This window comes from Zonotrichia albicollis, chromosome 8 (genome assembly GCF_047830755.1).
Source record: "Zonotrichia albicollis isolate bZonAlb1 chromosome 8, bZonAlb1.hap1, whole genome shotgun sequence".
NCBI classification, from domain to species: Eukaryota; Metazoa; Chordata; class Aves; order Passeriformes; family Passerellidae; genus Zonotrichia; species Zonotrichia albicollis.
This window is the reverse complement of record NC_133826.1, coordinates 22275045-22301915: the sequence shown is the minus strand read 5'-3', so window position 1 is coordinate 22301915 and position 26871 is coordinate 22275045. Positions and strand designations below refer to the sequence as shown.

Sequence of the window (26871 nt, the reverse complement as noted above, 5' to 3'; positions counted from 1 at the left end):
CTGTGTTTTATTGCAAGATGATTTCTGGCCTGCTGAGGAAGTCAACCAATATTTCCAACAAATCTGGGCATTACCCATGACATAAATCTTCTTTCATCACACATATGGCAGATGAGCAGTCATCCACTGCCAGTAAAGATATTTGTCTTACCTATTTTGTTTTGGACTCACTCAGAAACAAAGAGAGCAAGCTCACTGCACTTCTCAAACCAAACACTTGCAGGCTTTCACTCCCTGCAACAGAAGAATCAGCACAAACCACCTTTAATGCAAGCAACAAACAGCATCCCTCCAGTCCATCTGCTGTGTGCAGCTACACAGGAGATCTGCAGCACTCAAAAGGATTACTGAAGTATGGCAGTTCTGCTTCTGTAGCCACTCTTGTGCTGAACTCATCCTGCACTGTAAAACCAAGCACCAAGGCCAGGTGCATTAACTAGGGACAAGTGAGGGATCCCTGTTTCCTGGTGACTGTTCACAGTTATGCATCCAAAAGAAAGCATTTCTAGAACCAGACCGTGAAAATGTGTGCCAACAGAGAATACTCTTCTTGATAGCTTAAAATTGAAATCTGCAATCTTCTCAGAGCTTTAGAAGAGGCTGTATTGAAAACATCTGTGCTGCAGCTGGATTGCAAGGCAAATAGGATCCTAAACAACTGGGACAAGCACTAGGTGAGCTGTGACTTGCAAGGTCACTGTGCTGCCTTGCTTCCTTTACTGTCTTCTCCTTCATCACAGGGATTTACCTCTGCAGAACCATCAAGGAGCTAGCAGGTGCCTGAGAAAGAGACAAAGGGGCCTGAAGGATGAGTACTAGTGGTGGGGAATCTCTTGAAGGCCTCCCACAAAAGAAGTTGCACTGTCTTGTTTCCATATGAAGCAGGATGCTTTTCTGTGACAAGCAGCAGCAATGCTGTTTTCTATTTCTTCTTCAACAGAAGTAGAAAAATATCTTCAATGCATTATGATTAATTTGTCTTAATTTTTTTTTTTCTGTCCTTAGCTCTTTAGATTTTACTGCCTATTCATCTGTGTCTATGAAATAGTTACAATTGGTCAATTTTTTTCTGCCTATAATGTTAACAAAGTACATTGAGAATGTTAATTAGAATTCTACGTTTCAAAGAATATTTTCTTAATATTCTCTGCAAGCACTTTTGGGGTAAGAAGTTTATATTACTAAATGGTTTTGAAATTTTCAAATTTTCATGTCCAAAAGGAATTGTGATCTTATTATATCCAGTTCAACCTTGTCTATTCTGTTTTCCCAAATACCATCAAAATAACTTTCTTTGGACTTCTTTGTTCTTTCACATTATGTTTTCAAGTATCTTCTTTTTGCAGGGAGTTAATTTTCTTCAATGTCCAGCACTATTTTTGCTATTTATGAGCAGCTCTGCTGCCACTTATTTATGAGCTTCATCATCTGTGCTCTTGCCATCAACTCTCTCCATGTTGGACTGAGGCACACATCATCCCTTGAGCACTGGGATAAAGTTGTGTTTTCCCATTAAAAAAAAATCATTCAAGTTTTCAAAACCTTTCATTCACTAGCTTGTATATAAACTCAAGTTTGAGAATAATTGATATTGAAATGTCTGGCTGAATATACAGCCTGCCTGAAACAAGAGCAGGAGAGCTCCCTCTGTCCACTCCCATAGTTTGTGTGAATCCATGTGGATCCAGCAGGAGACTGATTCAGTGTGTCAGGGGTAGGGGATGGAGGGAGACCTGCACATTCACCCAAACAGAAACACAGGGTCCTCTGCTGTGGCTGAGAGCATTTTCCGGGAAAGAGAGAGGAGTGTGACGATGTTAAACCAAACAAGAGAGGAGAACACAAAGATCTCTTTGTCAAGTTTCCAAGACACAGTTGCCTTCATCCTTTCTTGGTGTGCAGAATGCTTCCCCTGGCCTCCTAATGAAGCTGCCAAACACCGCCCTCTTAATATTTCATGCATCATTTCACTGCACAGACCTTTCTGTCCTTGGCATTTGTCCTGTATCAGTTTTTATCTGCTGGATCCTTACAGTCCTGGGGAGTAACTGCACCCATGAGGCTGCTGGTACAGAAAGCAGTGCTGCCTCTCCCAGTGAATCCAGGAAGGTTTTACCCATGGGTTTCAGGCCGTAAGAATGAATATGATCTTTTCCATGGGTGAAGCAGCCTGACCAGATTCTCTCAGTATGGAACTGAGGGTAGAAGGCTAGAGGATCCATAGAGGATCATTGCTGGTTTGTTTTCCAAGTTTAGGCATCAAAAAAACCACCAAAACCAGAACCTGATATTTCAACTGATAAGCCTGGCAACCCCCTAATCAGCTGTTTGTATCAGAATTCAGAGGGCAATCCAAGCCATGAAGTGGTGCAGTCCCAGCATTTCCACCCATCACACCTTCTGGCACAGCCACAGGAAGCACTCTGGGCTGGCTCTCACCAAATGAGGCCCTGTGGTCTTTGCCTATCTGCCAGTGCAAGTCCAGGCCAAGGGGGTTCTCTTTGTTTTCACCTTAAAAATTTATGGAAAGTTCAGCATTATGTTGAAAATAAGCTGTCATTTCTCAGAGCAGCCTCATGTATCTTAAAATCCACTAGAATCCAAAATAATGTACTGTAATTAAAGGCAGGGAACAGACGTGTTGAAGGAGACAGATCAAGCCCCATGTCATTCATACCAACCCATCTTCACAAAAGTCAGGTAATTTATACCAGCTGATATTTTAGCCTTGCATTTTAAGCTTCCAATAAGAAATTAGGAAAACAATACTGAGAGCAATCGAGAGAGTTATAAAAAAGATTTGAAATTATTATTTTAAGATTTAATTTCTAGATTTTTGTATAAAACCCAAATGTTTACTAATCAGGTCAAGGCATGTATCTATTCAGGAGCCATCTCAGTATTGTTGAGGAATTTGGCAAAATTCTCAGATCGACTTTCTTTTGTAGCACTTATTGCCAAAATGCTTTGTCATTTTCCAAGAAATGTATATTTCTTGGATTCGCTGTCCCAGCTGGTTTATTGATTCCATGGTTCTCCTTTCCAAATCACTGTTCCAGCTCATTGATAATTCTATCCAGTGCTGGTTACACAAAATGTTGTTGAAAGTCCTCTGTACTTTGAAAAGCCATGTGTTGACCAGTATTTTTAGTTAACAGATATACTCAGCCAAGATGACAATCTCCAAATTTTCTACTTCAGTGTTTTTCCCGCAGAAGGCAATGAGCTGTTTGCTGCAATAAACTCTTCTGTTTTGCCCATAGTTATGGCCACAATCCATGCTCTAAATCACTGTCTACATTATTTTAATATAAATCCTTTTTCAAATACCCTTCTAATTCAATGGCACGCTGTAAATCAAATACACACTATTATAACTGCCTTGAGACTCTACTGGAGCTCTTCAAATATACTCTTTAAAAGCACTGGCTTTATGGCAAGCTTCAGGGTAAATTTACAGCATGATACACAAAGACTTAGTCACGGGATCAAATTCTGCATGCAGAGAAGCTTAATAGCTTTGTCTTCTCAAACACACAGGTGGTTCACTTTAGAAATATATATAGTCCCACTGAAGTTAATAGAATTATGTGTATGCTTAAGGTTAAGTATATGCATAAGTATTTTCAGGAATATTTCCAGTATTCCCAATTATCTAGATAGCTTCATATTTAAAATCTTACCTTTGTAATCAGGCATGTATTTTTCTTTCTTTCAAAGTATTTCATGTGCATTGGTGGTGACTGGCAGATTTTGTGGTTAGCAAAACTTGACAGAAAAGAATCCACTAGCTCAGATCATCAAGAACTTGGCTACATTAATCACACTTACTAACAGTGTTGCTAAGAAATGGACCTGGGTGACAGCAGTCCCACATGAGCCATCTCCAGGGTCAGGCTTAGCACTATGTCAGTTTGCTGTTGCAGTTTAGGACACAGAGGTACATTACAGGTTCACAGCACTTTCTTAAGTCAAATCAAACACAGGCAAAGGCTACACCACTGCCTTTTTCCCCCCCTCCTAAAAAAAAAAAAAAAAAAAAACCACCAACACACAACCCCCCCCCCCCCCCAACAAAATTTTAAAAACCCTCAATGTGAGACAAGAGAAGGATACTTTTGCCAGGCAGCCTTGGAGTGAGGCTTCTTTCTCTGCTTCATATACGTGCCTGAGGCTTTAAACCCTGTCTACCCAGCTGATTGGAAGGGATATCAGGCTGACAGCCACGATGATGCAGACCAGGAACAGCATGAATAATAGTCCTCATGGTTTGATACAAACTAGTATATCAGATTACCTATTTTCCAAGAGATTTCTACCGCTGCACAGCAAATCCACTTTGAAACTGCAGCTGGTCTCTGGGCACACGATCACTTGAGCAAGCCAGGACGAGTCCTGAACAACTGTGGGAAGGAACAAACAGTCCACACTTCAAAACACAACTTTCTGATCATTTTTTTAGGAATAATAGGCTCTGTAAGAGACAGGACATACTGAAAAGGCTAAAATAGTTAAACTGACTAGTATTTCTAGAGCAGTTTTGCTGTAGAATAATCCAAGAGAAAATGTCTCAATGTACTTGCCTTCCAAAGGGGTCCCAAAGGAGGAGTCCAGATTGCAATTCATGTCTAGATTGTCTGATTTATGAAGATGCTCATCTGCCAAATTCAGCAGCCTGCAGAAATTAATCCCAACGAGCTACCATTATGAGAAAGCTAAATGTGACTCCCTATCTCCTGGGCAGAGAACTAAAACCTGGAAGATTAAATAACCTCTTGCACAGCACTGAGCAAGACACTTGCAACCTCAGACCACAGTAATGACATTGCTGCCCCAGTATTTCAGATCCAACACTATCTATCTTGGTCTGTTGCTCATTTCTAAAAGACAGTTTCTTCCAGTTCAACAGATCTTAGGGAACAAGCCATCCTTCTGCAGTCTCCTAGTTGGTTACTGGGCTTTTTTAATAAAGGCAGTAAAATAGTCATTGTGAAATAGTTAATTGTCACATAAATATTTACTCATTTAAGGGCACCTCAGATGGTAGCAGGCTGGAAGCCTGATGTAACCACTTCACTTGCAGAGCAAAGATCCTGAACATGTACAACCACTCTGCACTCTGAGTCAATACGCACAAGCATATCAAGTCCTGGACCTGTGGCAATCTGCTTCAACTGCTCCATAGACATTAAACATCCAAATTTATATGTAAAGCTTCAGTGTAGTTGAAAGTGGATATTTGCCCTTACTGTCTTGTGTAATACAAGAAATTTGAACAGAAGAATGAAGATAAACTTGCTAATGTCTGACTGAAGACATTATACAGGCACTCAGAACCAAGGGACTCTCACCTTCATCCCAGTACAGGTACCTGCAGCTAGCATTAAGAAACAAAAATGTGTAAGAAACCTATTGCAGGGAGGTAGAATTATTTATCAATGATGTAATAAACTATAATGAGATAAGCAAGGCCAACATTGTTAAAGCTATAAAGCTTTTCAAAATGTGGAAGAAGCATGAGAATAGGTTCTGCTAAGAGCACTTCAATAACTTACTACTGAAACCCACTCATATTAGGAATTTGAACACTAACAAGAAATCTATAGTGAACAATCTTAATTTTGCTCACATGGACCTGTGTTTTCCACTAATGATGTGGAAAAATTATTCCTGAACATGGCAGCTGGCAGATTTCTTTATGAAATAATTATCAAACTAACAATCAAGGTTACATCAGACTTTTAGAAATCATTCTATAAGAGAGTTGCACGTGCAAAATAAATTTTAATTAAGTTATCATAATTTGCTTAAGTTTAGTTAAATGGATAAAGAAACAAATTTTGGTCTCTATGATTTTAACTTCATAAGAGCAAATTTTATGGAAGGGAAACTAAGTGAAAAAATTTCCTGAAGTCATCCCAAATATTAACACCAGAGTCCTGGAACTTCCTTAAACAAAATTCACTGAAACTCACTGGAATTGATAAGTGAGGAAAACTGTAGGGAAAAGACTTCATAAGCAGCCACAAGATAACCATTTCCGAAGGTATTTTAGGAGTAAGAACACAAGCTGATACAGCTGGTAAGAACAGAAGCTGGTAAAGCCAACACAGAATAGAGGAAAAAAAAGATTTTCATGCCAGATGAGATTTCTGGTAGAAAAAAGCAAGTGGTTCATCTAGCTTGGGAAAACCAAGGCTAGGAGGGCAGCTGATCCAATTTCCCAACTATCCTTAAAGCTGCTGCTACCAAAAGTTTTAGCTAAGTTATAATAACAACAGTTCGAGGAACTGGGCTAAAAAAAGTAGTAAAGTAGCCTTCATGGAGATTTAAATAGGAAATAAGGTTTCTTTTCAGAGAAGTGAATTATATAAGGATAATGACAGTGCAGCTTCTTGTGTCAGGGCAGAAACAGCAACTGAAAAGGTCACTCCAAACCTACAGCCCATGCTCCTATCTTTAGAATAGGGCAAGACTCTAGGCTAAACGCCCTAATAAGTAAATGCAATTTATTGTGCTTTATCAAGTTGTACAAGACATCTTCAGGGACAACAATAACCCAGCTCTTCTGCATGTTTTACTCAGAGTCAGGGACTGGAGCCATGGCATTTGGATGAAAAAATCTTTATTCTTGCCCAGTTTTCTTCTGTGGAGCCAAAGTGTCTGATTCTGCTGGCATCCAGTTTCAGTTCTGATTTCAGTCCCGTGAACCTGGTAACTCTGGACTATGATCTTTTACACCACAAAATTTCTCACTGTCTTTGTAGCCAAGTTTATCATCATCATTTCTCACAATAAAGCAATGCTGCTGACTGTTTCAGATCATTTCTCACTGTAGTTTCTGGCCTTTCTATTCTGCAGTTCACAGAACTGACATGTAAACTGGTTTTCTCCTTTACTCCTCTCTTTCCTCAGTTGTACAAAATTACTCTAAAGATCACGTCATCTGTTTCAGTCGTCTTTGCTTTTGGCAAGTAATGCTTCAATATCCATTTCCTGATCCTATTCCTAAACCATCATAAATAGAAAAACGTGAATATAAATATGCCAGTATGAAGCCAATGCCAAATGACTCCTATGTCCCCAGTGTCCTATATAATACCAATATAATCTACATTTCAAATCCTGCAAAAGGTTTTTGCATTTGCATTGTCACCACAGGCTCCATGAAGCTGAAACTGGAGTGCCTTTGGTTCTGTAGTACTCCAGCCCATCCAACAGGAAGAGTGCAGCTTTAGATTTTCAAACAAAAAGCCAGAAATACATTTTCTACATGGCCTCAAGTTGCAACATAGGCAAACCTAAGCTTCACATGGGTAAGCGTGTCTTATCCTATAGTCTAACAGGAAAACAAGGGACAAGCTCTCTTCTGACTTTGGGAAAGAAGCGGTGGTTTACAAAAACATCAAGGTTTATAATCATTAATTCATAGATGCAGATTTCTGCATTATGTGATAACTGCATGCTCTTAATATTTCTCTTTAAGTCTTGATCTTACACTTCTAAAGTGTGCCTGGCTGAGAGAGCACTTCCTTTTGTTATGGGCCAGGGAAAACAGATTGCAACACTTGCTTTCTCATAAGTTCAAAGGGGAAGGTGGGGGGAAGCATCAACCTAGTATACGGTGCTTGATATTTTTCTAAGATACCAGAAAACAAAAACCCGCACCAGCAAATTGCTCTTAAGTCATAAGGGTTGAAGGTGTGAACAGTCTGATGGGTTCACAGAGACCCCTACTTTTTATTGTAAAATACCTTCATGGCATTCAGCACATTTTTCCACTGATTTTAATGATGCCAGGATTTCATCTTTCATTCTCAAGGATTTTCACTACACCAATGCATGTATTACAGTCCACCATCCTTATGGGCTGCTTCAGTAAGGAGTCCCATCTCAGTCTGGAAAAAGGATGATTTTTGATGAGTCCTTGTATATCCTCCATGGCCCATCCAGCTTGTGCTGGCACCCACATCCTGGTCAGACAACACAGTGCCAAGGGACAGGGAAATTACACCTTTCCTAGTAGCAAATGAATATGCTCATCTGGAAGAACCTTTAAAAAGCTCCCTTTTTAGGAGGGAGGTAGTTTTCTGCCAATTCAGTGCTCTGAACAAGCCCCACAGATGGTGAGGCAATTTCCAGAGCTGGCAGAAGAGGAAGAGCAGGATCACCTCTGGCCAGTGGCCACCCCAGCAGCTCCACCTCTGAGGTGAGGGAAAGTTTTCCAGAGGAGCTAGAAGGGACCACAACTCAGCTGCTGAGAAGAGCTAGCTGAAGAGAAAGGCCCAGTAGATGGAGATTTCTTGAGAAAACATGTAAATGAAAATTTTCTGATGCAACAGCTGAACTTGTGTTTCAGGAGCACTGTATTTTGTGTTCTACTAGACCAGTTATTTAGGGATTAAGAGTCTGTTTGGCATGCTTCCTTTGAGGAGATGCTACAGCCTTCATTCTTATTTCACTGTCTCAGACCTTTGCATCCACCCCACAGACACTGAATTAGTTTCCCAAGCAGAATATGAAAGCACCGGGAGAGCATCTGCTTGCAAGCAAGCAGGAATGCACTAAGGAGAGGGATGAGACACTGGCACAAATGTTCCCTCTCAGACCTGTACCAGGTCACTGCAGTCTCCCCCAGGCCACACATGGCTTTCTGGAAGCATCAGCCCCTCAATCAGTGAAAAGGGCCATTTGTTCCCAGTACCAGAGAGCAGCCACAGCACAGCACTGGTGCTCAGGGGAGGCACTGAGCAGATGCTCTGGGTCACTGCTTGGTGGCCTGGGCTCTGGCATTGCTCACTGCAGCTGTTCTGTACACATTGAATACACTTAAAATCTGTGCTCACGTCCCTGCCCGGCTGTCCAGCACACTAATGCAAGAAAAAGAAATGTATTGAAGTGAACAGAGCAGGAGTTAAGTCTGAAAGGAAGGTGGCCCCATTCCCTCTACCACAGAAACCAGCTCCAGATGAGTTTTTCCCACTCACCTGAACCAGAGGCAGCCTTCATGACCAGAGCCACCACCACTGAGGTTTTGCACTCCCACTGCTTTCAGAAGCAATGCAGCTCCAGCAGTTGCTTCCCTAACATCTAATTTTGTGGAGAAAAACTCTTCTTTCCCTCAGTAACATGAGTGTTATGTGAGGCCATCTTACAGCCCAGCAGCAGGATCTTATTTCTGGCCCTGAGGTATGTTCACTTTATTTGGCATCCCTTCACCTATACTAAAACCAAACATGTGCTAATGCTACAAGCTGCCCACAGGTCTGCTGTTCTGCACACACACAATTACTTGTGCTGAGTGTCCACTTTAGCCTCCTGAGTATGGGCTAATGCACAAGGAAGAGCCCTAGTCCCTGCTACCAGCGTGGATACTGTGGACCCATGCCAGGTTCAATTGAATCCCTAGCAGCAGAGCAATCCATTCTTCGCAAATGAAGAAGGACAAGTTTAGCAGATGCCATGGCAAGGCAGAAAATAACTATTTCATGAGAGGTTTTGAAGGTCCCCCATTTCTTTTTGTTCCGCTGCAGAAATGCTGCAGTCAGTTTCCTGCATCCCGGATGAGTGACCAGACAGCTCAGGATCACAGAGCTGCCCCGAGGGCAGTCCCTGCATTGTCACCAGGTACCAGAAAACTGTCATGTCAGGCTGTGTGTGACTCCGGATCCCTGGCTATGGAAGGCAAGTGTGAGACTCATCTCCCACTTCTGTTTGCTGAGGCTATTGACAAAGGGCCCTCAATGCCTTTTAACTTCCATGGTAAACATAGAGTGGTCCTGTAAAGTGGGATTTTTAATTTGACTTGTAAAATGAGATTTTTCAGAAATACTCTGTGGCTGAGTTGCTCATTTTGATAGAACTATCCACATAAATTCTTAATTCAGAGAAGTTTTAGGTTCTCATTCAACTTTGGTCTGAATGCACCAACAGGCTGTGCAGCCATTTCCCCCCAGCTCCACTGCTCAAAGCTGCCTATAGCACAGTGTAGCTGTTCCTTCTGGGACGGGGCTTGCATGAAAAAGCATTATAAGAAACCTCACTCCTTCACTTGGGGATTATTATTTTATGGGTTTTTTAGAGTAAAAGTTTTCTGCTAAAAATCTTTGTCATGAGAGTGACTATAAAAATAAAGTTCCGTTTCCAAAATTCTAATAGTCTGTCAAGTATTAAAATTGTGTTTGAAGAGTCCCAGCAACTATTACTTTTTAATGATACAATTTTTTTTTAAATGCTTCAAGGTTGTTGCTATGGAGTACCTAGATCACCTGCAGCTATAGGAATAAGTATCCTGTAATGTATAATGAATGCTGAGGCTCTACTTAGTTTTGCCCAGGGCTTGTTTTGCCTTAAAATGTTGGGGGCTGTTTTGGGGTTGATAGCTTCAGTAATATTTGTGGTAGTTTTAAAGGGCTTAAATACAGTCCAAGGAGAATTCTAGTGCTGTTGGTTTACATTTTTATATAGTGAATACCAAACTCTTTTGCATTGTTGATATTTAACTCATCCAAGAGCAGTTTTAGCAGAAAAATTACCATTTATAACTTTATAGCTAGGACTGCTGGTAGGCAGGGTAATGCAGAAGTAGACTGATCTGCCCTTCTCCTGAGACACAGGAGAAATTAAAATGTTCCCTGTCCACTGCTAGCTTAGATGAGATGCTAACAAGAAGCAGGGAACCCCGTACACTGTCAGGTCCCTATTTCAAAGGGAACAGAACATTTACACTTTTATGAATAGTGCTGAGTGCCAAAGGTATTGGATAAACATACATCATTTCCGTGCAGTTTTATGAATCATTCTGTAGCATGTATTAATCCCAGATGGTATGGGAACATCACCTTTGAAATGAATGCTGCTGTCTGAACCTGATTGACTTCTGCTGCCCAGAATCACCACAGCCCTTTAACATTCACAGAGAAGGTACAGCTCCCTGTCCTCTCTCATCTCCTGAGAGACAGCCTTCCTCCACCTGACAACTTAATGTTAGATTAGATGCCTCAAAAACAAACAAAAAAAACACCTTAAGAGCCCATTGGCTCCAGGCCTGATGAACAAATTTTGTCAGGCTTTTAAACATTTGAGAATACCATGCTATTTTCATGGACAGATGGACAATGTAAGTACAATTAGGCATGAGGCATTTGGTTTCTTAAGGCCTTGCTTGCCCACACAGACAGGTAATTGCTCAGCGACTTAAAGAAAAAATTTGTTTGAATTTTAAAATTTCTCAAAGCATAAGCTCAAAACTGTAAATAAGTATATAACTATTGTATATTAAACCAACTGAAATTTTAAAAGGCATCAAAACAACCTTCCCATTTTAGTTATTCTTCACTTTTTGGAAAAAATATTTAAAGTATGCAATAATAAATCATTGTCTCACATTTTTCTTATACTGAATGAGATCCACATATGTTTTCAGGTGTTATACATGGTATCTGTAACCCTCAAACTAAGACCCTGTTCCAGCTCCCATCTTGCCTTTTACAGAAAGTTCTTCCAGACTTGTAAAACAAATCACATTCTGTCATTTCCCAAGAGTTCTTAGTTACCCACAAGAAATTGGAGGAAAAAAATTTAAAAAAAAAAACCAAAAACAAAAAACACCAAGCTAAAGAGCAAAAGCAGCTCCATAGCAGAGTGCAAAAGGTAGCAACACAGCAGCAAGGTAGATAAGAAGAGATATTTACAGAGACGCTGCACTTAATCAATAGAAAACACTTAATATATACACCAATGTTTTCCAGCTGCCTAAAACCCAGTAATTCCTGCTAACTGGTTTCATGCATAATCCCCACAAGGAATATTTGTAAGCTATTTCTTTGGCACAGAACTATTTTAACATTCTTATAGTTTATACCTGACTTACAAGCTAGTTTCTGGTCACTGTGTACTACAAAAGATATCTCCTTTCCTCCAGCTGCAGGAAAAAGAGAGGAGCTGCTGTGCATGAGCCCTGGATACATTTCAGCTGGGGATGTTTCTTTGACAGTAAGAGACAATATGAGAGCACAGACAATCCACAGTACTCCAATGAATTAACATCAGATGACTTTGGTGGCTGTGACAAGCAATAATTTGAATCCAAACCATGTAGAAGGCCTAATTCTGTTCAGGCATAAATTGGAGCAACTCCACTGAAGCAAATCCAATTTGCTGCAGAGGTATCACAGGATGCACACACTGCAGCTCTGGGCACTGCAGGGCTCACCAAGGCACACACTGCACATGGACACACAGGCTCTGTTCTCTGGAGAAGCCCTGGGGCTATGGGAAAAGACTCCCCACACCTTTATCCCTGGATTGGCACCACCCATGGTGACAAACACCAATCCCAGCTCACTCTTCCACAGCAGCAACTTCTCTCTGCAAGGACTGCAAGTTACTGCAATAGCCAAAAATTGCTCTGACACATCTCAGAGCTCCTGTTTTAGGATCACTTCTCCAGCACGATAAAGCAAGCTGCAATCCTTCTCCTTGAGATCCCATGTGACACATGTGCCAGCTCCCCCTGCTCCACTTCCCACCTCCTTCCCAGCTTTCCTCTTCCTAAACCAGTGCATAGGCAGGACTAACATCTTTTTGTGCAATGTTTTCAGCCTCTGGAACACAGATGTGGTGTCAGGCCATATCAGCACCTCCACATGGACAGGAGGGAGGAAGGCCCTATGCTCCCAGCCTGACCAGCCAAGGCAGGGGCAGTTTGCACATGGAGCGGTCCTTCCCTGTGCTGCCTCTGTCCTGAATGTCTTTGCCATTCTTGTTCATTCCCTCTGGACATGAGGAGCTGAAGATGTGGCCATTACCTTACCACTGCAGTAGGATACCTCTACATTTCAGCAAAAACTTGAAGGCAGTTGTGTTGTCACCTATGTCTGCTCTGACTAGAAAAAGTAATTGCATTTATAATTTGCATATGCAAGTTATTACGCAGATTTCATTAATCTGTTCCTAAAAATGCTAAGAAAGTGGGAGAACTGTTTAAGGATAGATCAAGAGGATAATTTAGTTGTTATTTAATAGAGCAATACATCCATATTTACTTAACAGTTTCCACCTAGCCACTGGTACACCATTATCAAATTAAATAACGTCTAATCAGGCTATCAGATTATTGTATTCTTTTGTGAACCAGCAAATGCTTAATGGGTTTCATTTTAGAAATAAGGACATTCATATTGCAGGAGATTAATGCTATGAAAAAATATCTATATTAATATCTCTGAGCAATAAGGGATATGAATTAATGGATAGATGACCTAGTTACAAAAATGTGATGCTTTTTTAAAAATTCAATATTAAGTATTTTAAACCTTGCCATGTTAATACTTTGAATATACTTCCATAAAGAAGCCTTGTGTTACGCAAAAATGTTACACATACTGACACAGAAACACGAGTTTGGTTTTAATTGAAAGGAATGCTGACACCCTCCTCCCAGGAAGGGGGGTTATGTGTCCTGATAGAGCTGGCACTCCGAGGCTGGCTGGCAGTGCCCACTGCTGCCTGCCCAGTCTCCGCCCAGCAGCAGCTCCTGCCGACGGTCCCAGAGGTGTTGGACCCCACGGTTCCTTTGCTCTCGGGCCCGCTGCTGAGCGGCTGCTGCCGGCACCCAGAGGAGCCCGAGGGGAGCAGAGCGGCCGGCACCCCCCAGCACCCCGCGGTGCTCTGAACGCTCCGTGACAGCCTCTGCAAAGGAAAGGCTGCGGAAAGGATCAGCAGCTGCCTCCAAGCCCTCAGCCGAGCTACAGCTCTGTGCGCAGCATCTCCACTTTCTGGATTGCCTCTCTAAGCATTCTATACTTTTTCAAAGCTGAATTGATCATTAGTTTCACAGATTTCATCATTAGCTCCTTCTGAGAGTAAGAAAAACACCCAAATTACATGTCCTCTCATTAATAGTATTTTTCTTTGTCTTATACCACAATTTCTTCTGCTTGCTCAACCAATTATTCCTCCCTTCTCTACCCAGCTCCTACCACTCAGCTTCAAGGCAGCCAGTCATTTCCTACATTCCATCACCATACAATAAAACTGCTTCAGACCAAGATGTTTCAGATTCAAGGCACTTAAATCAAGGTTAGACCTTGCAATTTTACAGCAGTAATGCCTCCAGAAATGAAGCTAAGGCCATGTCAACGTCATAATTTTTTAATGCCATGTCTTATTCCAGGATGGAGAATTTTTAGGGAAGCTTGAAAGACCGAGAAAAGAAAAATTGAATGTTTTTTAGTAGCTTCTTGTTGTTTGTCTTAAAATGCTATCACAGTGAGTCAGTTGCTCAGACTTGTAAATACTATCCTACCTCATCTCTCTGGTTATTACTCAGCCAAGCCTTTCTAAAATATTTAAGTAATCATTCTCTCTCTATTAAAACAACAGATGGAATTCCCAACCTTCAATTTTATGTCAGGATTCTGCAGTAATTTATTAACAGCTTGAACTCTGTTCTCTTGAGGGTTTAACCTGATGGTTGAACCCAATTACATTACAGTCCTTTGTTCATCAAGGGACATATGTAATATGATATTAAATATGAAACAACTCGTGCCTGAATAATGTAGTCTTTGTGATACAAATTGATGGAGTGTGGAAGCCCAAATTCCAAGATCATAAACTATTCTTAGTTTTGATTTTATAACACAAAAATTCAGGACTAATTCCACTGCTGTCAGCTGACTTGCTAATGTGGAACTGGCATAAATTAGAGCTGAATCATGATTTGTCTTTCTCATTATTGTCAAGACATGCTGAAGTCCTAGTCATGCACTCACAAGCTGGTTTGTGACTCCCAGAATATACATTTATATCAGTCTATCTCTCCTCCAGATAATCTCAGTCCCTCCAACACAAGCTAGAGGAATCCCCCCACACACAGTATCCAGACTGTAATTCCATGCAGCTCAGAGTGTCTCACCACGGCATGGAAACCTCCCACACAGAGTGGGAAATCTGCTTTGCTGTGCAGTTATATTTGCCATTGTAAAATCACTCCTTTTAAGCTAACTTTGGCAGGTTAATATATTGCTTTTTCCATTATGAGTCTTCCCTTCCTACCCTATTTTTTTCCTTCGTGCATCACGATGCAAGCCTTGAGTGTTCATTATTGTGCTTCTCCCACCATTTGCTCCAAGTCCCACTCTTTGTGGATGGCATGGCATTCCTGAGCTCTTCTATCTGGCTCATGTGCCCCTGCTTTTTACCTACGTTCCAGACATTTCCACTGCATTAAAAAAAAAAAAAAACCTAATTAAGAATTTAGGCCAATGAACCTCTAATAATCAGGGAACCTTGTTGGCAGAAAGATGTCCCTGGCTAAACATATTTTGCTTATTTTGCCATTTATATGTTCATCCCAAGGCTCAATGCCCAGCTGAAGCATTGCTGTCAAAACAGTTCCCCAGTAACAGAGGGGACCAAATGTATTCATTTTCATGTTAAGTTTTAATTACAGCAGCAAAAAAGTGTATTTTGAAACATCCAGCACACTGAAATTAGCAGGCTGTCAGCATACTTGGCACACAATAGGAAGGACTAGATGGGTGGAATCACATCTCCCTGAAGTGCAGAACTCAGAAAACCCACACCTAAAGTGGGGGAGAATCAGTCTATCATCCATGGGGGAGAAAGAAGCACCTCAAAAGTATAAATTACTTGACTGTAAGACAGATGTTTCAGACATTATTTGTACTTCAGAAGAATAAAGTCACTTGACTACACAGAGAGTAGCTAGCAGGTCAGGTATGGGCACCTACAGTGTAGATGCCTAAACAGGGAGCAATTCTGCTCATGGTACTCAGAGGGAAAAATACAAATATTAAATATAACCACTTGCCCTGATGCTTTAAAACACCTGACCACAAGGTCCTGCTCAAAATCATCTTCATTAAAACAGCCCTTATATACTAAGTCTAGAGAGGGCCAGGAAGATCAGACCTTTTGCTTTGCCAGATGTCATTCTGCTGGAAAAATTATTTGTACTTCTAACTCAGAAAAAATGTAGTTCAAACACTGAAATTATGTTTCCATCCCATGAAGCAGTTTTGCTGCCAACTCTAAAAACTTTAAAACCAAGAATGGATTTTGAAATTATTTCATCAGAGAGCAATAACACTTTCTTTATGATTCAGTTTACCATGTGTAATTGCCAGTGTTAATCTACACAGAAGTATTCTAAATCCCAGTCCTAAAGAAATTCTAACCTCATATAAGTTTGTTTTCTGGAACTGAGCAAGAGCAAAGCCCACAGCTGAGTTTTGAAAGAAGTCTAGGGAGTTTGAAATCATTACCTTTCATATAGAAGGATCCCTGCTTCTTTTAACTTTTTATAGCCTCATTTACTTGTTTGGATCCTTTAGGTTCTCAAAGCTTGTCATATTTTTAATATATCTTTCTGGTATGAATTTAAAATCCAGTCAAAAATTTAAAATCCAGTTGATGACTGACTCCATCCCAAACCTTTGTGAAGGAGGACTTTGGCTGCTTTGTTCTAAGTGCCTCCATCTATCTGACAATTCCCTTTGCCTGGAAAGAGAAGCTTGCTTAGGAAGGTTGGCCCCTTCCAGCTGAATCACTGGCATACACAACAAACAAACCAAACCCAAGCATCTCCTGTCCTTGTTCACACATTTTAATACAACTCACCTTTTTCCCCATCTATAAAGCATGAGTCCAGCACCTCTGAAAAGCAGTCAGTTGGGGTTTTTTTTAATTGCAACTCCTCATGCAGTCCAAGTTGAACTGGAATCAAGTTCTATTTTAATTATTCTATTGTGCTTTTGGCCTTTAGACAATCATATTTCATGGCAGAGACAGCTGCAGTTCAAAAGCACATACAAATATCTCTTTTTTGGGTAAGCATCCATCTGCCATGGGTAACAGTAATAATTTTAGATGGATAAGAGAATTATTGTCAAGCCTGCCCCAGGACTGAGGTGTGTAGTCCTTGGTCTCTCCCTTTGTGAACATTGCTATGGGAGATGATGACACTGAAGCAATTGCACCAAATCTTCAACCAGCCAGTATAATTATTAGATCTGAAATGAAGGGTTTGCTTGTGTGACAGAGCAAATATTATCTACCTTAAAATTATGTTGCCATCTTGTTACTCCAGAGCCTGCCAAGCCCCTGCCCTCCTCAGTTCCCAGCAGGGTGGCAACACCCTGCTGTGGCCTCTCTTCCATCTCTGGGGAAGTCTGATGCTCCTTGCTCTCCCACCAGCCAACAAGGCTGAACTCCATGCTGGGGGTGACCTGTGCTTTTTAGACAAGAGCAAGTGAACCAAGAGTTTCCAGCTCTCAAAATGCTCACACATTTCAAGATTTAAGGGAGCTGATTTTAGAAGTGTTCCATTAAGCCTTTTTTTCATTCACTGCCAAAATCTCTTAAGATTTTGAAGTGTCTCCTGTCTGCCTTACCTAGCTGTGGGGAGTGCTAGAGCCCCCATGGGACACAGGGTCAGTCAGCTCAGGTGCTCAGTCTCCTGCACTTCAAACACATCAGATATTTTTCTCTACTGGGAATTGTTCTCCCCATCATTCTGAGCAGTGTAATACAGTAACACATAGCATGGTGGAAATGAACTTTTTTAAAATCAAGTATCTTTAGTTAGCAGCACACAAACCAGAGAGCACCAGACTTCCCACTTACGAGTCGGTTGCTTAGCACTTACCAAAGGGACACAAGCATTTGCATAATCTAAGATTTCTGAGTCCAAATCTTGCATATTTAAGCAATATGCAGAGTCAGGGTTACTACAAACTCAGCTTTGGAATGCTGTCTATTGGACTACAGTCAAACATGAATTAATTTCGGCTACTGCTTTTTAAATGCTCATGGGACATTTTTAAGCACATTCTCTATGGAGAAAGAGAAATAGTAACATTGCTCATGCTATGAGCAACATAACCTTACAACAGTTCTTAGCTACTACACGGTAAACTGGATATGAAAAATCAAGGGGCTCTTCAAAACCTGATTCTTCAGCAATTCTGTCATACAAAGGTGTCACTGTCCCACAGCTGAAGAGGCAGAGCCCAGAAAACAGAAGGAACGTTCAAAGTTGACACATGAATCCTTTTAAACCCTCAGTGCCTTGGCACAGTGCTGAGCCTGGCCTTGTCCTTCCTCACACTCACCCCATTAAAGGCAATGAGAGTGAGGTCTTGGAGGAGTTGAAACTGGGCCCTATATGGGGAATTTTACAGGAGTCACACTGGTTAGTAGATGCTTTTAGTCGGCTAAGAAGGCAAGTAGAGAGCTGTTATCTTCCTAAACCTGATGGGTTTGGGGTTTTGTTTGTTTCAGGTTTTTTCTGCAGCATAAGAAGTAAAGTAACTTATTTCTATTTAATTGGTTTGGAGTTTTTTAGCTATTCTCTAATAAAAGAAAAAACAAAGGCTATGGATTAATTACAAATGCAGTAGTGCTTCTTAACAACAAATCAAACCTTATCTTAGAGCCTGAGCTCTCTTAAACCAGCAGGGACAAGCAGTGGGGAAGGTAGGGCTTGTGCTTCTCAGGAAAACAACAATATTAATTTTGCAGTTTAAGATTTCTTTCCTGTTATACAATACTATTTCTGTACAAAACTGGTTGGTTTGCGTTTCTTCACATACACAGCAAGAGAGCTCATGATGCACACTACCTTGGAGCATTACCTCAAGCAAAAAACCTCTTCTGTATGAAGCTGGCAGCATGCACATGAAATCCATACTCTGCTGGCAAATACTGATCCCTCTGAGCAAGAGCTAAGTGAATTTCACTGATCCAATCAGGCAAGTGTGTGCAATGAAGAAAGGGAGTAGGGCTCTCTAGAAACAAGGATCCAGAATAGGCTAGAGAGAAAGGACACCTGACTGTCCCAGCTTCATCTCTTTGTTTAGCTGTTCTGTAAAGCTCTTGCCACACACGGGTAGAACTCAGGGAAGAGGCATATGCCAGATCCTAGACTCACAAGTTATGTACAGGAGCAACTGAGAAAGCATTAATAGAGCTGTCACAGAAAGAATAAAAAGACTCTAGACCCCAAACAAAGCTCTTCATCCCAAGAGTGACTCTCAGTCTCTGAAGAGCAGAGTAAAAAACCACCTTCAAATCTCTCCTTACATTTTCACTAAACTAAAAAAAAAAAAAAAAAATAGGTACAAGAGCAGTGCTTTGCTTTATTAGACAATTCCCATGCACAAGCAATAAAAGTTAATGTTAGTACTGATCAATTTAGATGACATGAAGATGATTGTTTATAGTGCTCTGCTAAGTCATAAACAAGCACTCAAAAGAAGTTGCACTCAACAGCCTGCAGTGCACATACAGCCTTTGTCTGGTGTTTGGCACGGGGCTGGGTGAAGAGAGCTACAGAAAAGGCTCTGTGCTCATTTTTCTAGCTCCTAAGGCTTCAAAAGTGACATCCCCACTAAAATGAGCTATGTGAAAACAGCATGACTGTCAATAATTTCATCATCACCATGTCATCAGCAAATACCTGATAATTATCTCAAGGCAAGCATTCTTAATTACTCATTATTTTAAAGCACAGAAATATTAGGGGAAGAATTACTCAAAAGTAAAAGCAGCCCGAAATGGGGACCAGCAGCTGTGTCCCACTGCTGACAGGAACAGTGTTCCATACCCCCTAGGTGTGAGGCACAGATCCCTCAGACCTCAGTTCAGATTCGTGCCAGCTGCAGTCAGCAGCACCTCATACATAACAATCAGCCTGCTTCAAGCATCATTCAAGATACTTTTCTTCTTTTCCAGTGTCAGCAGAGATAAACAGCTTGAATAAGGGCATCAGAGCTGCAGGGAGGGAAAGGCAGTCTTGCAAGGAAGTTAAACCCAGTGAAATGAGAGCTAATTCCCTGCAACCACTGAGGGTACCACATGTTCAATGCAGAAAGTTACCTATAGTGTTGAAGAAAACTTATTCCATCAAAACTTACCACTGGAGGCAGCAGCTGAGAAAAAGCTTCAGCTTTTTGCTGAGATGAAAGTCCTCATGCTTAGTATGTTTACCTGGATTTACCAGAATCTTTTGCTTAAAGGCAAAAAGCATGCAGCCATGGGGCAGTTGTAGGCCACCATTACACCTGTTGCAGGAGAAGGCAGGTCAGTTCAACTTGTCATTTATGAAAATGAAATCATTTTACAATACTTTACTCCCAAAGCCTTCTCTCCTTAAAGAAACCCACCAATGCACATATTCTACTCTTCCAAATATGATGAAAAACAAGCCCACTAACAGCCTTAGTAGTAGAAATCTTGGCATGACTCCTTTAGGATAACACCAGAGGCCACAGAGCTAAGACACAGAGGGGCCCCTGGGCTGAGCTTACATAGAGCCCTGGGCCCAGGGGCAGGGTGTGGGAGGGTGCCCAGGTGGGGCTGTTCAGGGCATGAAGGCTTAGTGGTTCCCTTGGGGACCAGGCAATCAGTCCTACTCCTTTTAGCAGCCAAACATACTTTATATCACCTTCCTTGGCTTCAGGGGGAAGACGCATTTATGACCCATATATACACACACAGAATAATCCCTCAGAGCACTTTCTCCAGCTCTGCCTACCATTGAAATTAGCTAATACACCTGCATGCTGTCCTGTAGGAAAGCCTTCACTATCTTGCCCAGTAAGTGACTTCATCCAAATAATTGGAAGTTTGTGCCATGTGTGAGGTGGTTTGTACCATTGATATGGGATAAAAACAACATGGTAGAAATCCCTTTTTTTTACTGGAGCTTTCAGCAGAACTATCACCCCTTGGTAAAAATATATTTCTTGGTGTCCTTAGGTCACAGTAGAGACAGGTAATAGAGCCTTCAGTCTGAAGGTGTGTTAGAATACTCACATCTCCTGCCTTCAGGGATGGAAAGGAACCATGGACAAGCATATAGACAATCTCTACAGGCAGCAGCAGAGTGGCTTCAACCGACAGATTCTAGATCACATGAATTATGTGTCTACTGTCTGCACCTCTAAATACTCTTTCCACTTGGCAGAAATCAGTTCTGACAGAATCCCCCCCTCATATCACAAAAACAAGTGTGTGGGGTTTTGTCTGCCCGTGTATTATGTGAATGCTGGTTTATGCTGATTGCTACCTCAGGTCACAGATATAGAAAACAAAAATTCAATGCTATTTTGAAGTAGACTGAATTATGCTATTTTTAGTTATTTTTTATTTTTATTAGTTTTGAATAATTACCTTAATTCTTTTATTCTAGGAAAGACAAAAAACCTATGAAGTGCTGTATCTTTTCCTTATTAGAGATAAAACTGCATGATAACTCTAAGTCTTCTACAAGCATCCTCAAATATTTGTGTCCTCATTTATAATCCTTAAATAGCAGTTTTAGAAGATTTTTTTTTTCTTGTGAGAGAGGATAATCTTCATCCAGTTTGCAGAGGAAAGAGGCTCTCTTCTCAAGTGGAACCCTTTACATTCCTATATGCCTCGTACAAACAAAATTGCCAATTGAAATGCCAGTGGTAGTTCTTGCAATGAACTCCCTCCATATGTGCTAGAGAAAAAGCAATGAATCATGGAGGGAGACAGAGGCTAAAGCAAATCAACCCTTTCCCATTAAATGCTACCATATCCAGCATTTCAATTAGCTAATATTGATACTATAATTTTGTATGTTGGTGATTGCACGTGCAATACATAACAGCAAATTACTGCAATCACCAACTGTTGAACAACTGCTTCCGACTCACCAGCTACTCTTTGATCTTAAAATTTTAGTTTCCTATTAACAGTTAAGTACCATAAATGTACATTAATATAAATGAGGAAGGAGGTAAGTTTACAAAACACAAGAAAAAATAAGTCAAGTGAAAAGGCACAGCAGTGAGTAATCATGTATATAAAGGCAGTCTCACTACTATGCTCTTTCCTTTCCTTGCTAGCTCACTGTAAAAATCACAGTGGTTGTTACTACTAAGGAGAATTCAACACTAAAACAATCCCTCACACCCCTCAGCATTTCAGACTGCTCCCCTTCCCCAGTTTCCTTGACCTCAAAGTGCTCTGTAAGCTCTAGACATTGTTTTCCTTCATGATGAGCTATGTAGAGGATTAATATTAATATAGTCAGAGAGCCTGAGATGATATTCAAGACTTAATTCTCATTTTTGCTAAGATTGCCTTACATCATGGTAGAGTAAGGCAATGTCAGCAGGCATCATGTTCTTATAACTGGGTAGCTGCCTTCTTTTGCTCTGGTTAAGAATGTGGTTGTGATGAGGGGAACACCAGGAGATAGCAGAGATAATCTTAAACAAAACTAAATTGCATATTGTCTGCACACTCATTAATTACTTTGTTGTTACTGTGCTCAGATGTCACAATGGCACCACACCATGCAGTAGTATATGCTCCATTTAGTGTTATAATGTGTTTTCTAATATATCAGCACATAGAAATTGAAAGGCTGTTTTCCTTTCTGGGTTTAAAAATACCTGACATTGCTAAGCTCACAACTGACTATATTATCTAGCGTAGACAGCTGAGAATGTGAGAAGGTTCACTAGAAAGCGTTTCACAAAAATTTCTAATTCTCTTCAAAGAAAGGTTAGTCCATACAAAAATGCAGAGTGTATTAAAAGATGCTCAATGAGATACATTGCATGTTCTCCAAATGTCTGTCACAGATGGCTTTCTGTCTGTAATTGTGATTTGAAAAAATACTCATTTATGTTCCACAGAACACAGGAAAAAATACAGAAGGAAATTAGAGCCAGCCACTAGAAAGGAACAGACTCTACCAAGTAAATTGCAAAGCTGTAGGAAGAGCTCCTATTACTCAGGGTTGAAACTCTCCTAACATCCAGAGAAGAGGGCTGAATGATGTGCAACATGTCAACATGTCCTTATTTAGGGACTGCTGCCTTGGACAAGCTGCCAAACAAGGGGAAAGCAACTGGACTATGAGAAAAGTAGCTAAAAATGTGTAGTGCTTTGGCTCAGAAGTGACACGTATGGAAAGCCCATAAACATGCACTAGTCACAGCAAAACACTGCACACCTTGTGCCTGAGTAACCCCTGCCATGGGCGCTGAGAAATCACAGCATCCCAGGCTCCTGTTCAAGGGGTTTACTGAACCACCTCTGGGGCTGCTCACTGCTCTCACCAATGCAGCTCTCTGGGCTGTGGGTGGAGGTACCAAGAGGCAACGCAAGACGTGTTCCCAGGAATGTGCCCTACCAGAGACTCTGCAGAGGATGCTCTTCTTGACAGGCCACATTCATTCCCATTGCTCCTAAATGTGCTGCAAAGGTGGAACATTCTGCTCTGCTGCATATCTAAAGAAGCTCAGCTTTTTAAAGACTTAATTCCATACAATTTTCTTAAAAATTCCTATCATCTTGGAGGACTCAGTAGGCTGCAACAGAAAGGTTACTCTCCTGTATTCTTCAGACATACAGGGGCTATATGGCCTTTATTATGGGCTCCTTTTCTCTGCCCTAAACACTATCTCAGCATGTGCAGCAACAAAAACCTAATGGAATATATGGCCACATGAGAATAGGCTCCAGCAACACCATTGCATTGAAATTCAGAGTTCAGATTTTTATCACAATACTCCTTTTTGAATTTCCCCACTGAAACTGATTTAAAATCCTTGTTATCAAAGAACTCTCCTCCATGAGATTTTTTTCCAATTGCAGCTAAAGCCTGTGACAGAGCATTCTGCCTTCCCACCTTTGAGGCTGCCTGAATGCAACAACTCAAGTCAGCACCAGTCAGTCAGAGCCTGCTCTGTATATCCAGAACATGGTTAGCAGTTATTCTCTGAAAATAAACAATTTGCTCACTCCTCCAGACACTTGTGGACAAATAAGGACTACATCTGCTGAGTGTTCTGAACTATTTCATAAAGTAGAAGTTTGATGATTTGGAACAAATGAAGAAAACTGGCTCCTCATTTTTATAATATCTTTTTTTCATTGGAAAATGAGAATTTATCAAACTGCTACTGAAGTTGAATCTTACCAAGATTATGAAACTGGGACCAACATCTGCAATAGTGGGTTTAGTTTTACTGCATTCAGTTAACTGAAATGTATAACTGGCATACTTAGGAAATAGGTTACTCAGCTGGAAAACCAATGTATCTTCAGCTTGTGGCATTTTAGTATGTACAGATTTTCTTAAATCGTTATTTGTTGTTATAGTCAGAACTGCTAAACAGCATAATCCACCAACTCATTCTGTAAGGACAAAACAAGCAGTTGTTGTTCAGCACTGCATCAACACCCCCTCTATCAGATGCCTTCTCAATCTTCTCTTCATCATCCAAACTCAGCTGCAATACTTCTCCTGAATACCATTTTCCCAAATAAATCCCAATAATATAGTGTACAAGGTATAGATTTTCAGTTAGTTGAGGGCTCTGTGGCTGTTGAGAGTTAGATATGTGCACTCAAGTCAGGTACAGGAGTTCCAGGGGACTCCTGTGGGGCTGCAGCTTTGGAGAGTTGGGTCCCATCTTCTGCTGCAGCATTTACATCAGCAAGGTCACTGGGTGCTGAAGGGCAACCAGCACAGCCATTTATAAATTAAGATGTTAATGTCAGGTGAATTAAGATTGCACCACTGAGTTAAATGTTGATTTCCCTGATTATTTTCCTAGAGCCTACTTTTAAGGACACAAATTCATGGAATGTGACATCAGGTGGAAGGTTCATAATTTATTTAAATTATGAACTACACTGATGGTGCAAACATCAAGCAAGTAAAGACAGTGCTAGGAAAGAAAATAAGCTTTCAGATTGGGCACAATGTTGTACACATTTTTGGATCCTGCAAGGCACCACAGTGCATAAATTTATAAATAAAAATAAATGCTAGAAACCAATTTGATGCAGCCACTCAATCATAAAGAGAATTATTTAGATGTATTCACTGCTGCTGAATAATATACTTTTCATAAATTTTTATGTGTAGTCAGTATCTCACTACCTTTAAAGCCTAGAAAGATACAGCCTTTACATATACATGTACATGCACATGTAAGTTTATATAAGACTGAAAAAAAAAGTCATTTGTTATGTTCATGTTAGTAGTTCTGAGGACTTTAAGCAGCAGTTGTGTCCCCTCCTCTGGAGCAGCAGTGAATTTGGCAGGGAGATTCTGTTCTAGGAGCTCTGTGTGTTGGTAATGAGACTTTTGCCAAATATGTGAAAACGTATCCTAATTTAGCCAAGTCATAAACCATAACAAGCCATGCCCTGCAAGTGCCCATGTGTCCTGCTGTACCTGCTGGATATGTGCAGCCTCATTCTCTGATTATTCCAGTGGAAATGCTTATTCAGGGTAAAGCACGATTTTATTTGCAGATTTTCTTCTGGACTTTTCTTGGGTCTTCCTAGGCTGTCTGGGTCTGGAATCAGTGAAAGAAGCCTTTTCTCTGGTGCTGTCTGTACTTCCTGCTGGCCTTAGAGCTTGTGGGAGAGAAAAGTGTCTGATTTACACACGAAACCAGAAAGGGTTGAACTTTAGTGGGAGAGAACAGAGGGTAGACTTCAACCGAGGCAACAAACTGCCACTCAGCATGGAGGAGGAATAAAGGGACATCTGAGGAGCAGCTGTGTTCCCTGAGAACCATCAAGTCTGGGAAGGCAAAGAAACATAAAGGAGGGAGGAGGTAATCACTACATTGGAATGGACAACAGGAAAGGAACCAGAAAGGGCCATGGGTCACCTTGAGTCCACGACTTCATAAAAAGGTCAAAATCCATGTAGGTAACTAGAAAAGAGTGAACAAAAGTTTGGTGACAAAGAGTCCAGCAGCAAGGCTTCAATCCCACCGAGGCACCTGAGGCACTCTGTTCCTGCTCTGGGCCTTTGGAGATGTTTGTCTGTGGTGAAACTCGTGGTGTTGAGACTGAGAAACCTGGGGCAAGGAAATGCTTCATCACAGGCATTATGGTTGGGAATGGGACTGAGACAAAAGGCCTGAGAGGGAGATCTGGAAGGTGAGAGTATCTCCTGAGAAACACCATGTGCAGTCTGGGATTGTGCTGAAAACCGTCACTGGACTCACAGAAGAAATAGGTTAAGGAGGCAAGTATGGGAAAAGAGAAACTGCAACTGTACAGTTTAAAGTGATACCGAAATATATCAAAGCTCAAATTAAGTTTGCACTGCCACTGATTTCAGGCAGACCCTGACTATGGAGTCCTTGCTAGCAGTGACTCGAGATATGTGGCATTTGGATCCCCGGGGATGCACAGCTTCTTTAGACGTCCCCATCCCTAAAATGTACCCGACACGCCTAAGCATGGCCACCCGGCCCCTGACAGAGAAGCCACAGATGGGCTTGGGCTGGGGCTCCGTCACTCTCGCTCCGGGGCGCCGCTTCCCTCGGGAGCAGCAGCGGGGCGGACGGGAGCTGCGGCTGGGTATGGCGCCGGCGGGACAGACACGGGCTGCCACGGGCCCGCCCGTGCCCAGCCGGAGATACCCACACCGGCACCTCCAGGCCTCCGCGGGAGCCGCCGGCGCGGCTCGAAGAAGGGGCCGACCCGCAAACTGTGCCCGGGGCGCTTCCCCGAGCCGCGGCCGGGGGCAGCCGCTCACCTCCGACACGGAACGCATCATTCGCAATTAGCGGTTTGATGTGATACGGGAGCGCATGGTTTGCATTACGGAAGAAATGACCTGATAATCGCCCGGCAGCAGCTTGCAGATGTGCTAAGTGACTCCCTCCCCGCTCCCCGGTGGCATCTCCCGCTCCCCGGCGCCTTCGCTTGCTGCCCCGGGCTGGGCACCGCAGGGCACCTTAGAGCGCGCAGGTTGGAGGGATAAACATTGCTTTTGATCAAGGAAAAAGCAGTAAAAAGAGTCAAATACTTTCTAGTATGAAAGTG

The 26871-nt window shown here is 41.6% G+C and overlaps 1 protein-coding gene across 1 annotated transcript in view; it reads right to left on the bottom strand.

Moving 5' to 3' along the window:
• The window catches only part of DENND1B (DENN domain containing 1B), a 207112-nt gene that overhangs the window by 173954 nt on the left and 6287 nt on the right, over positions 1-26871 (bottom strand). The gene's annotated exons all lie outside the window — the stretch shown is intronic.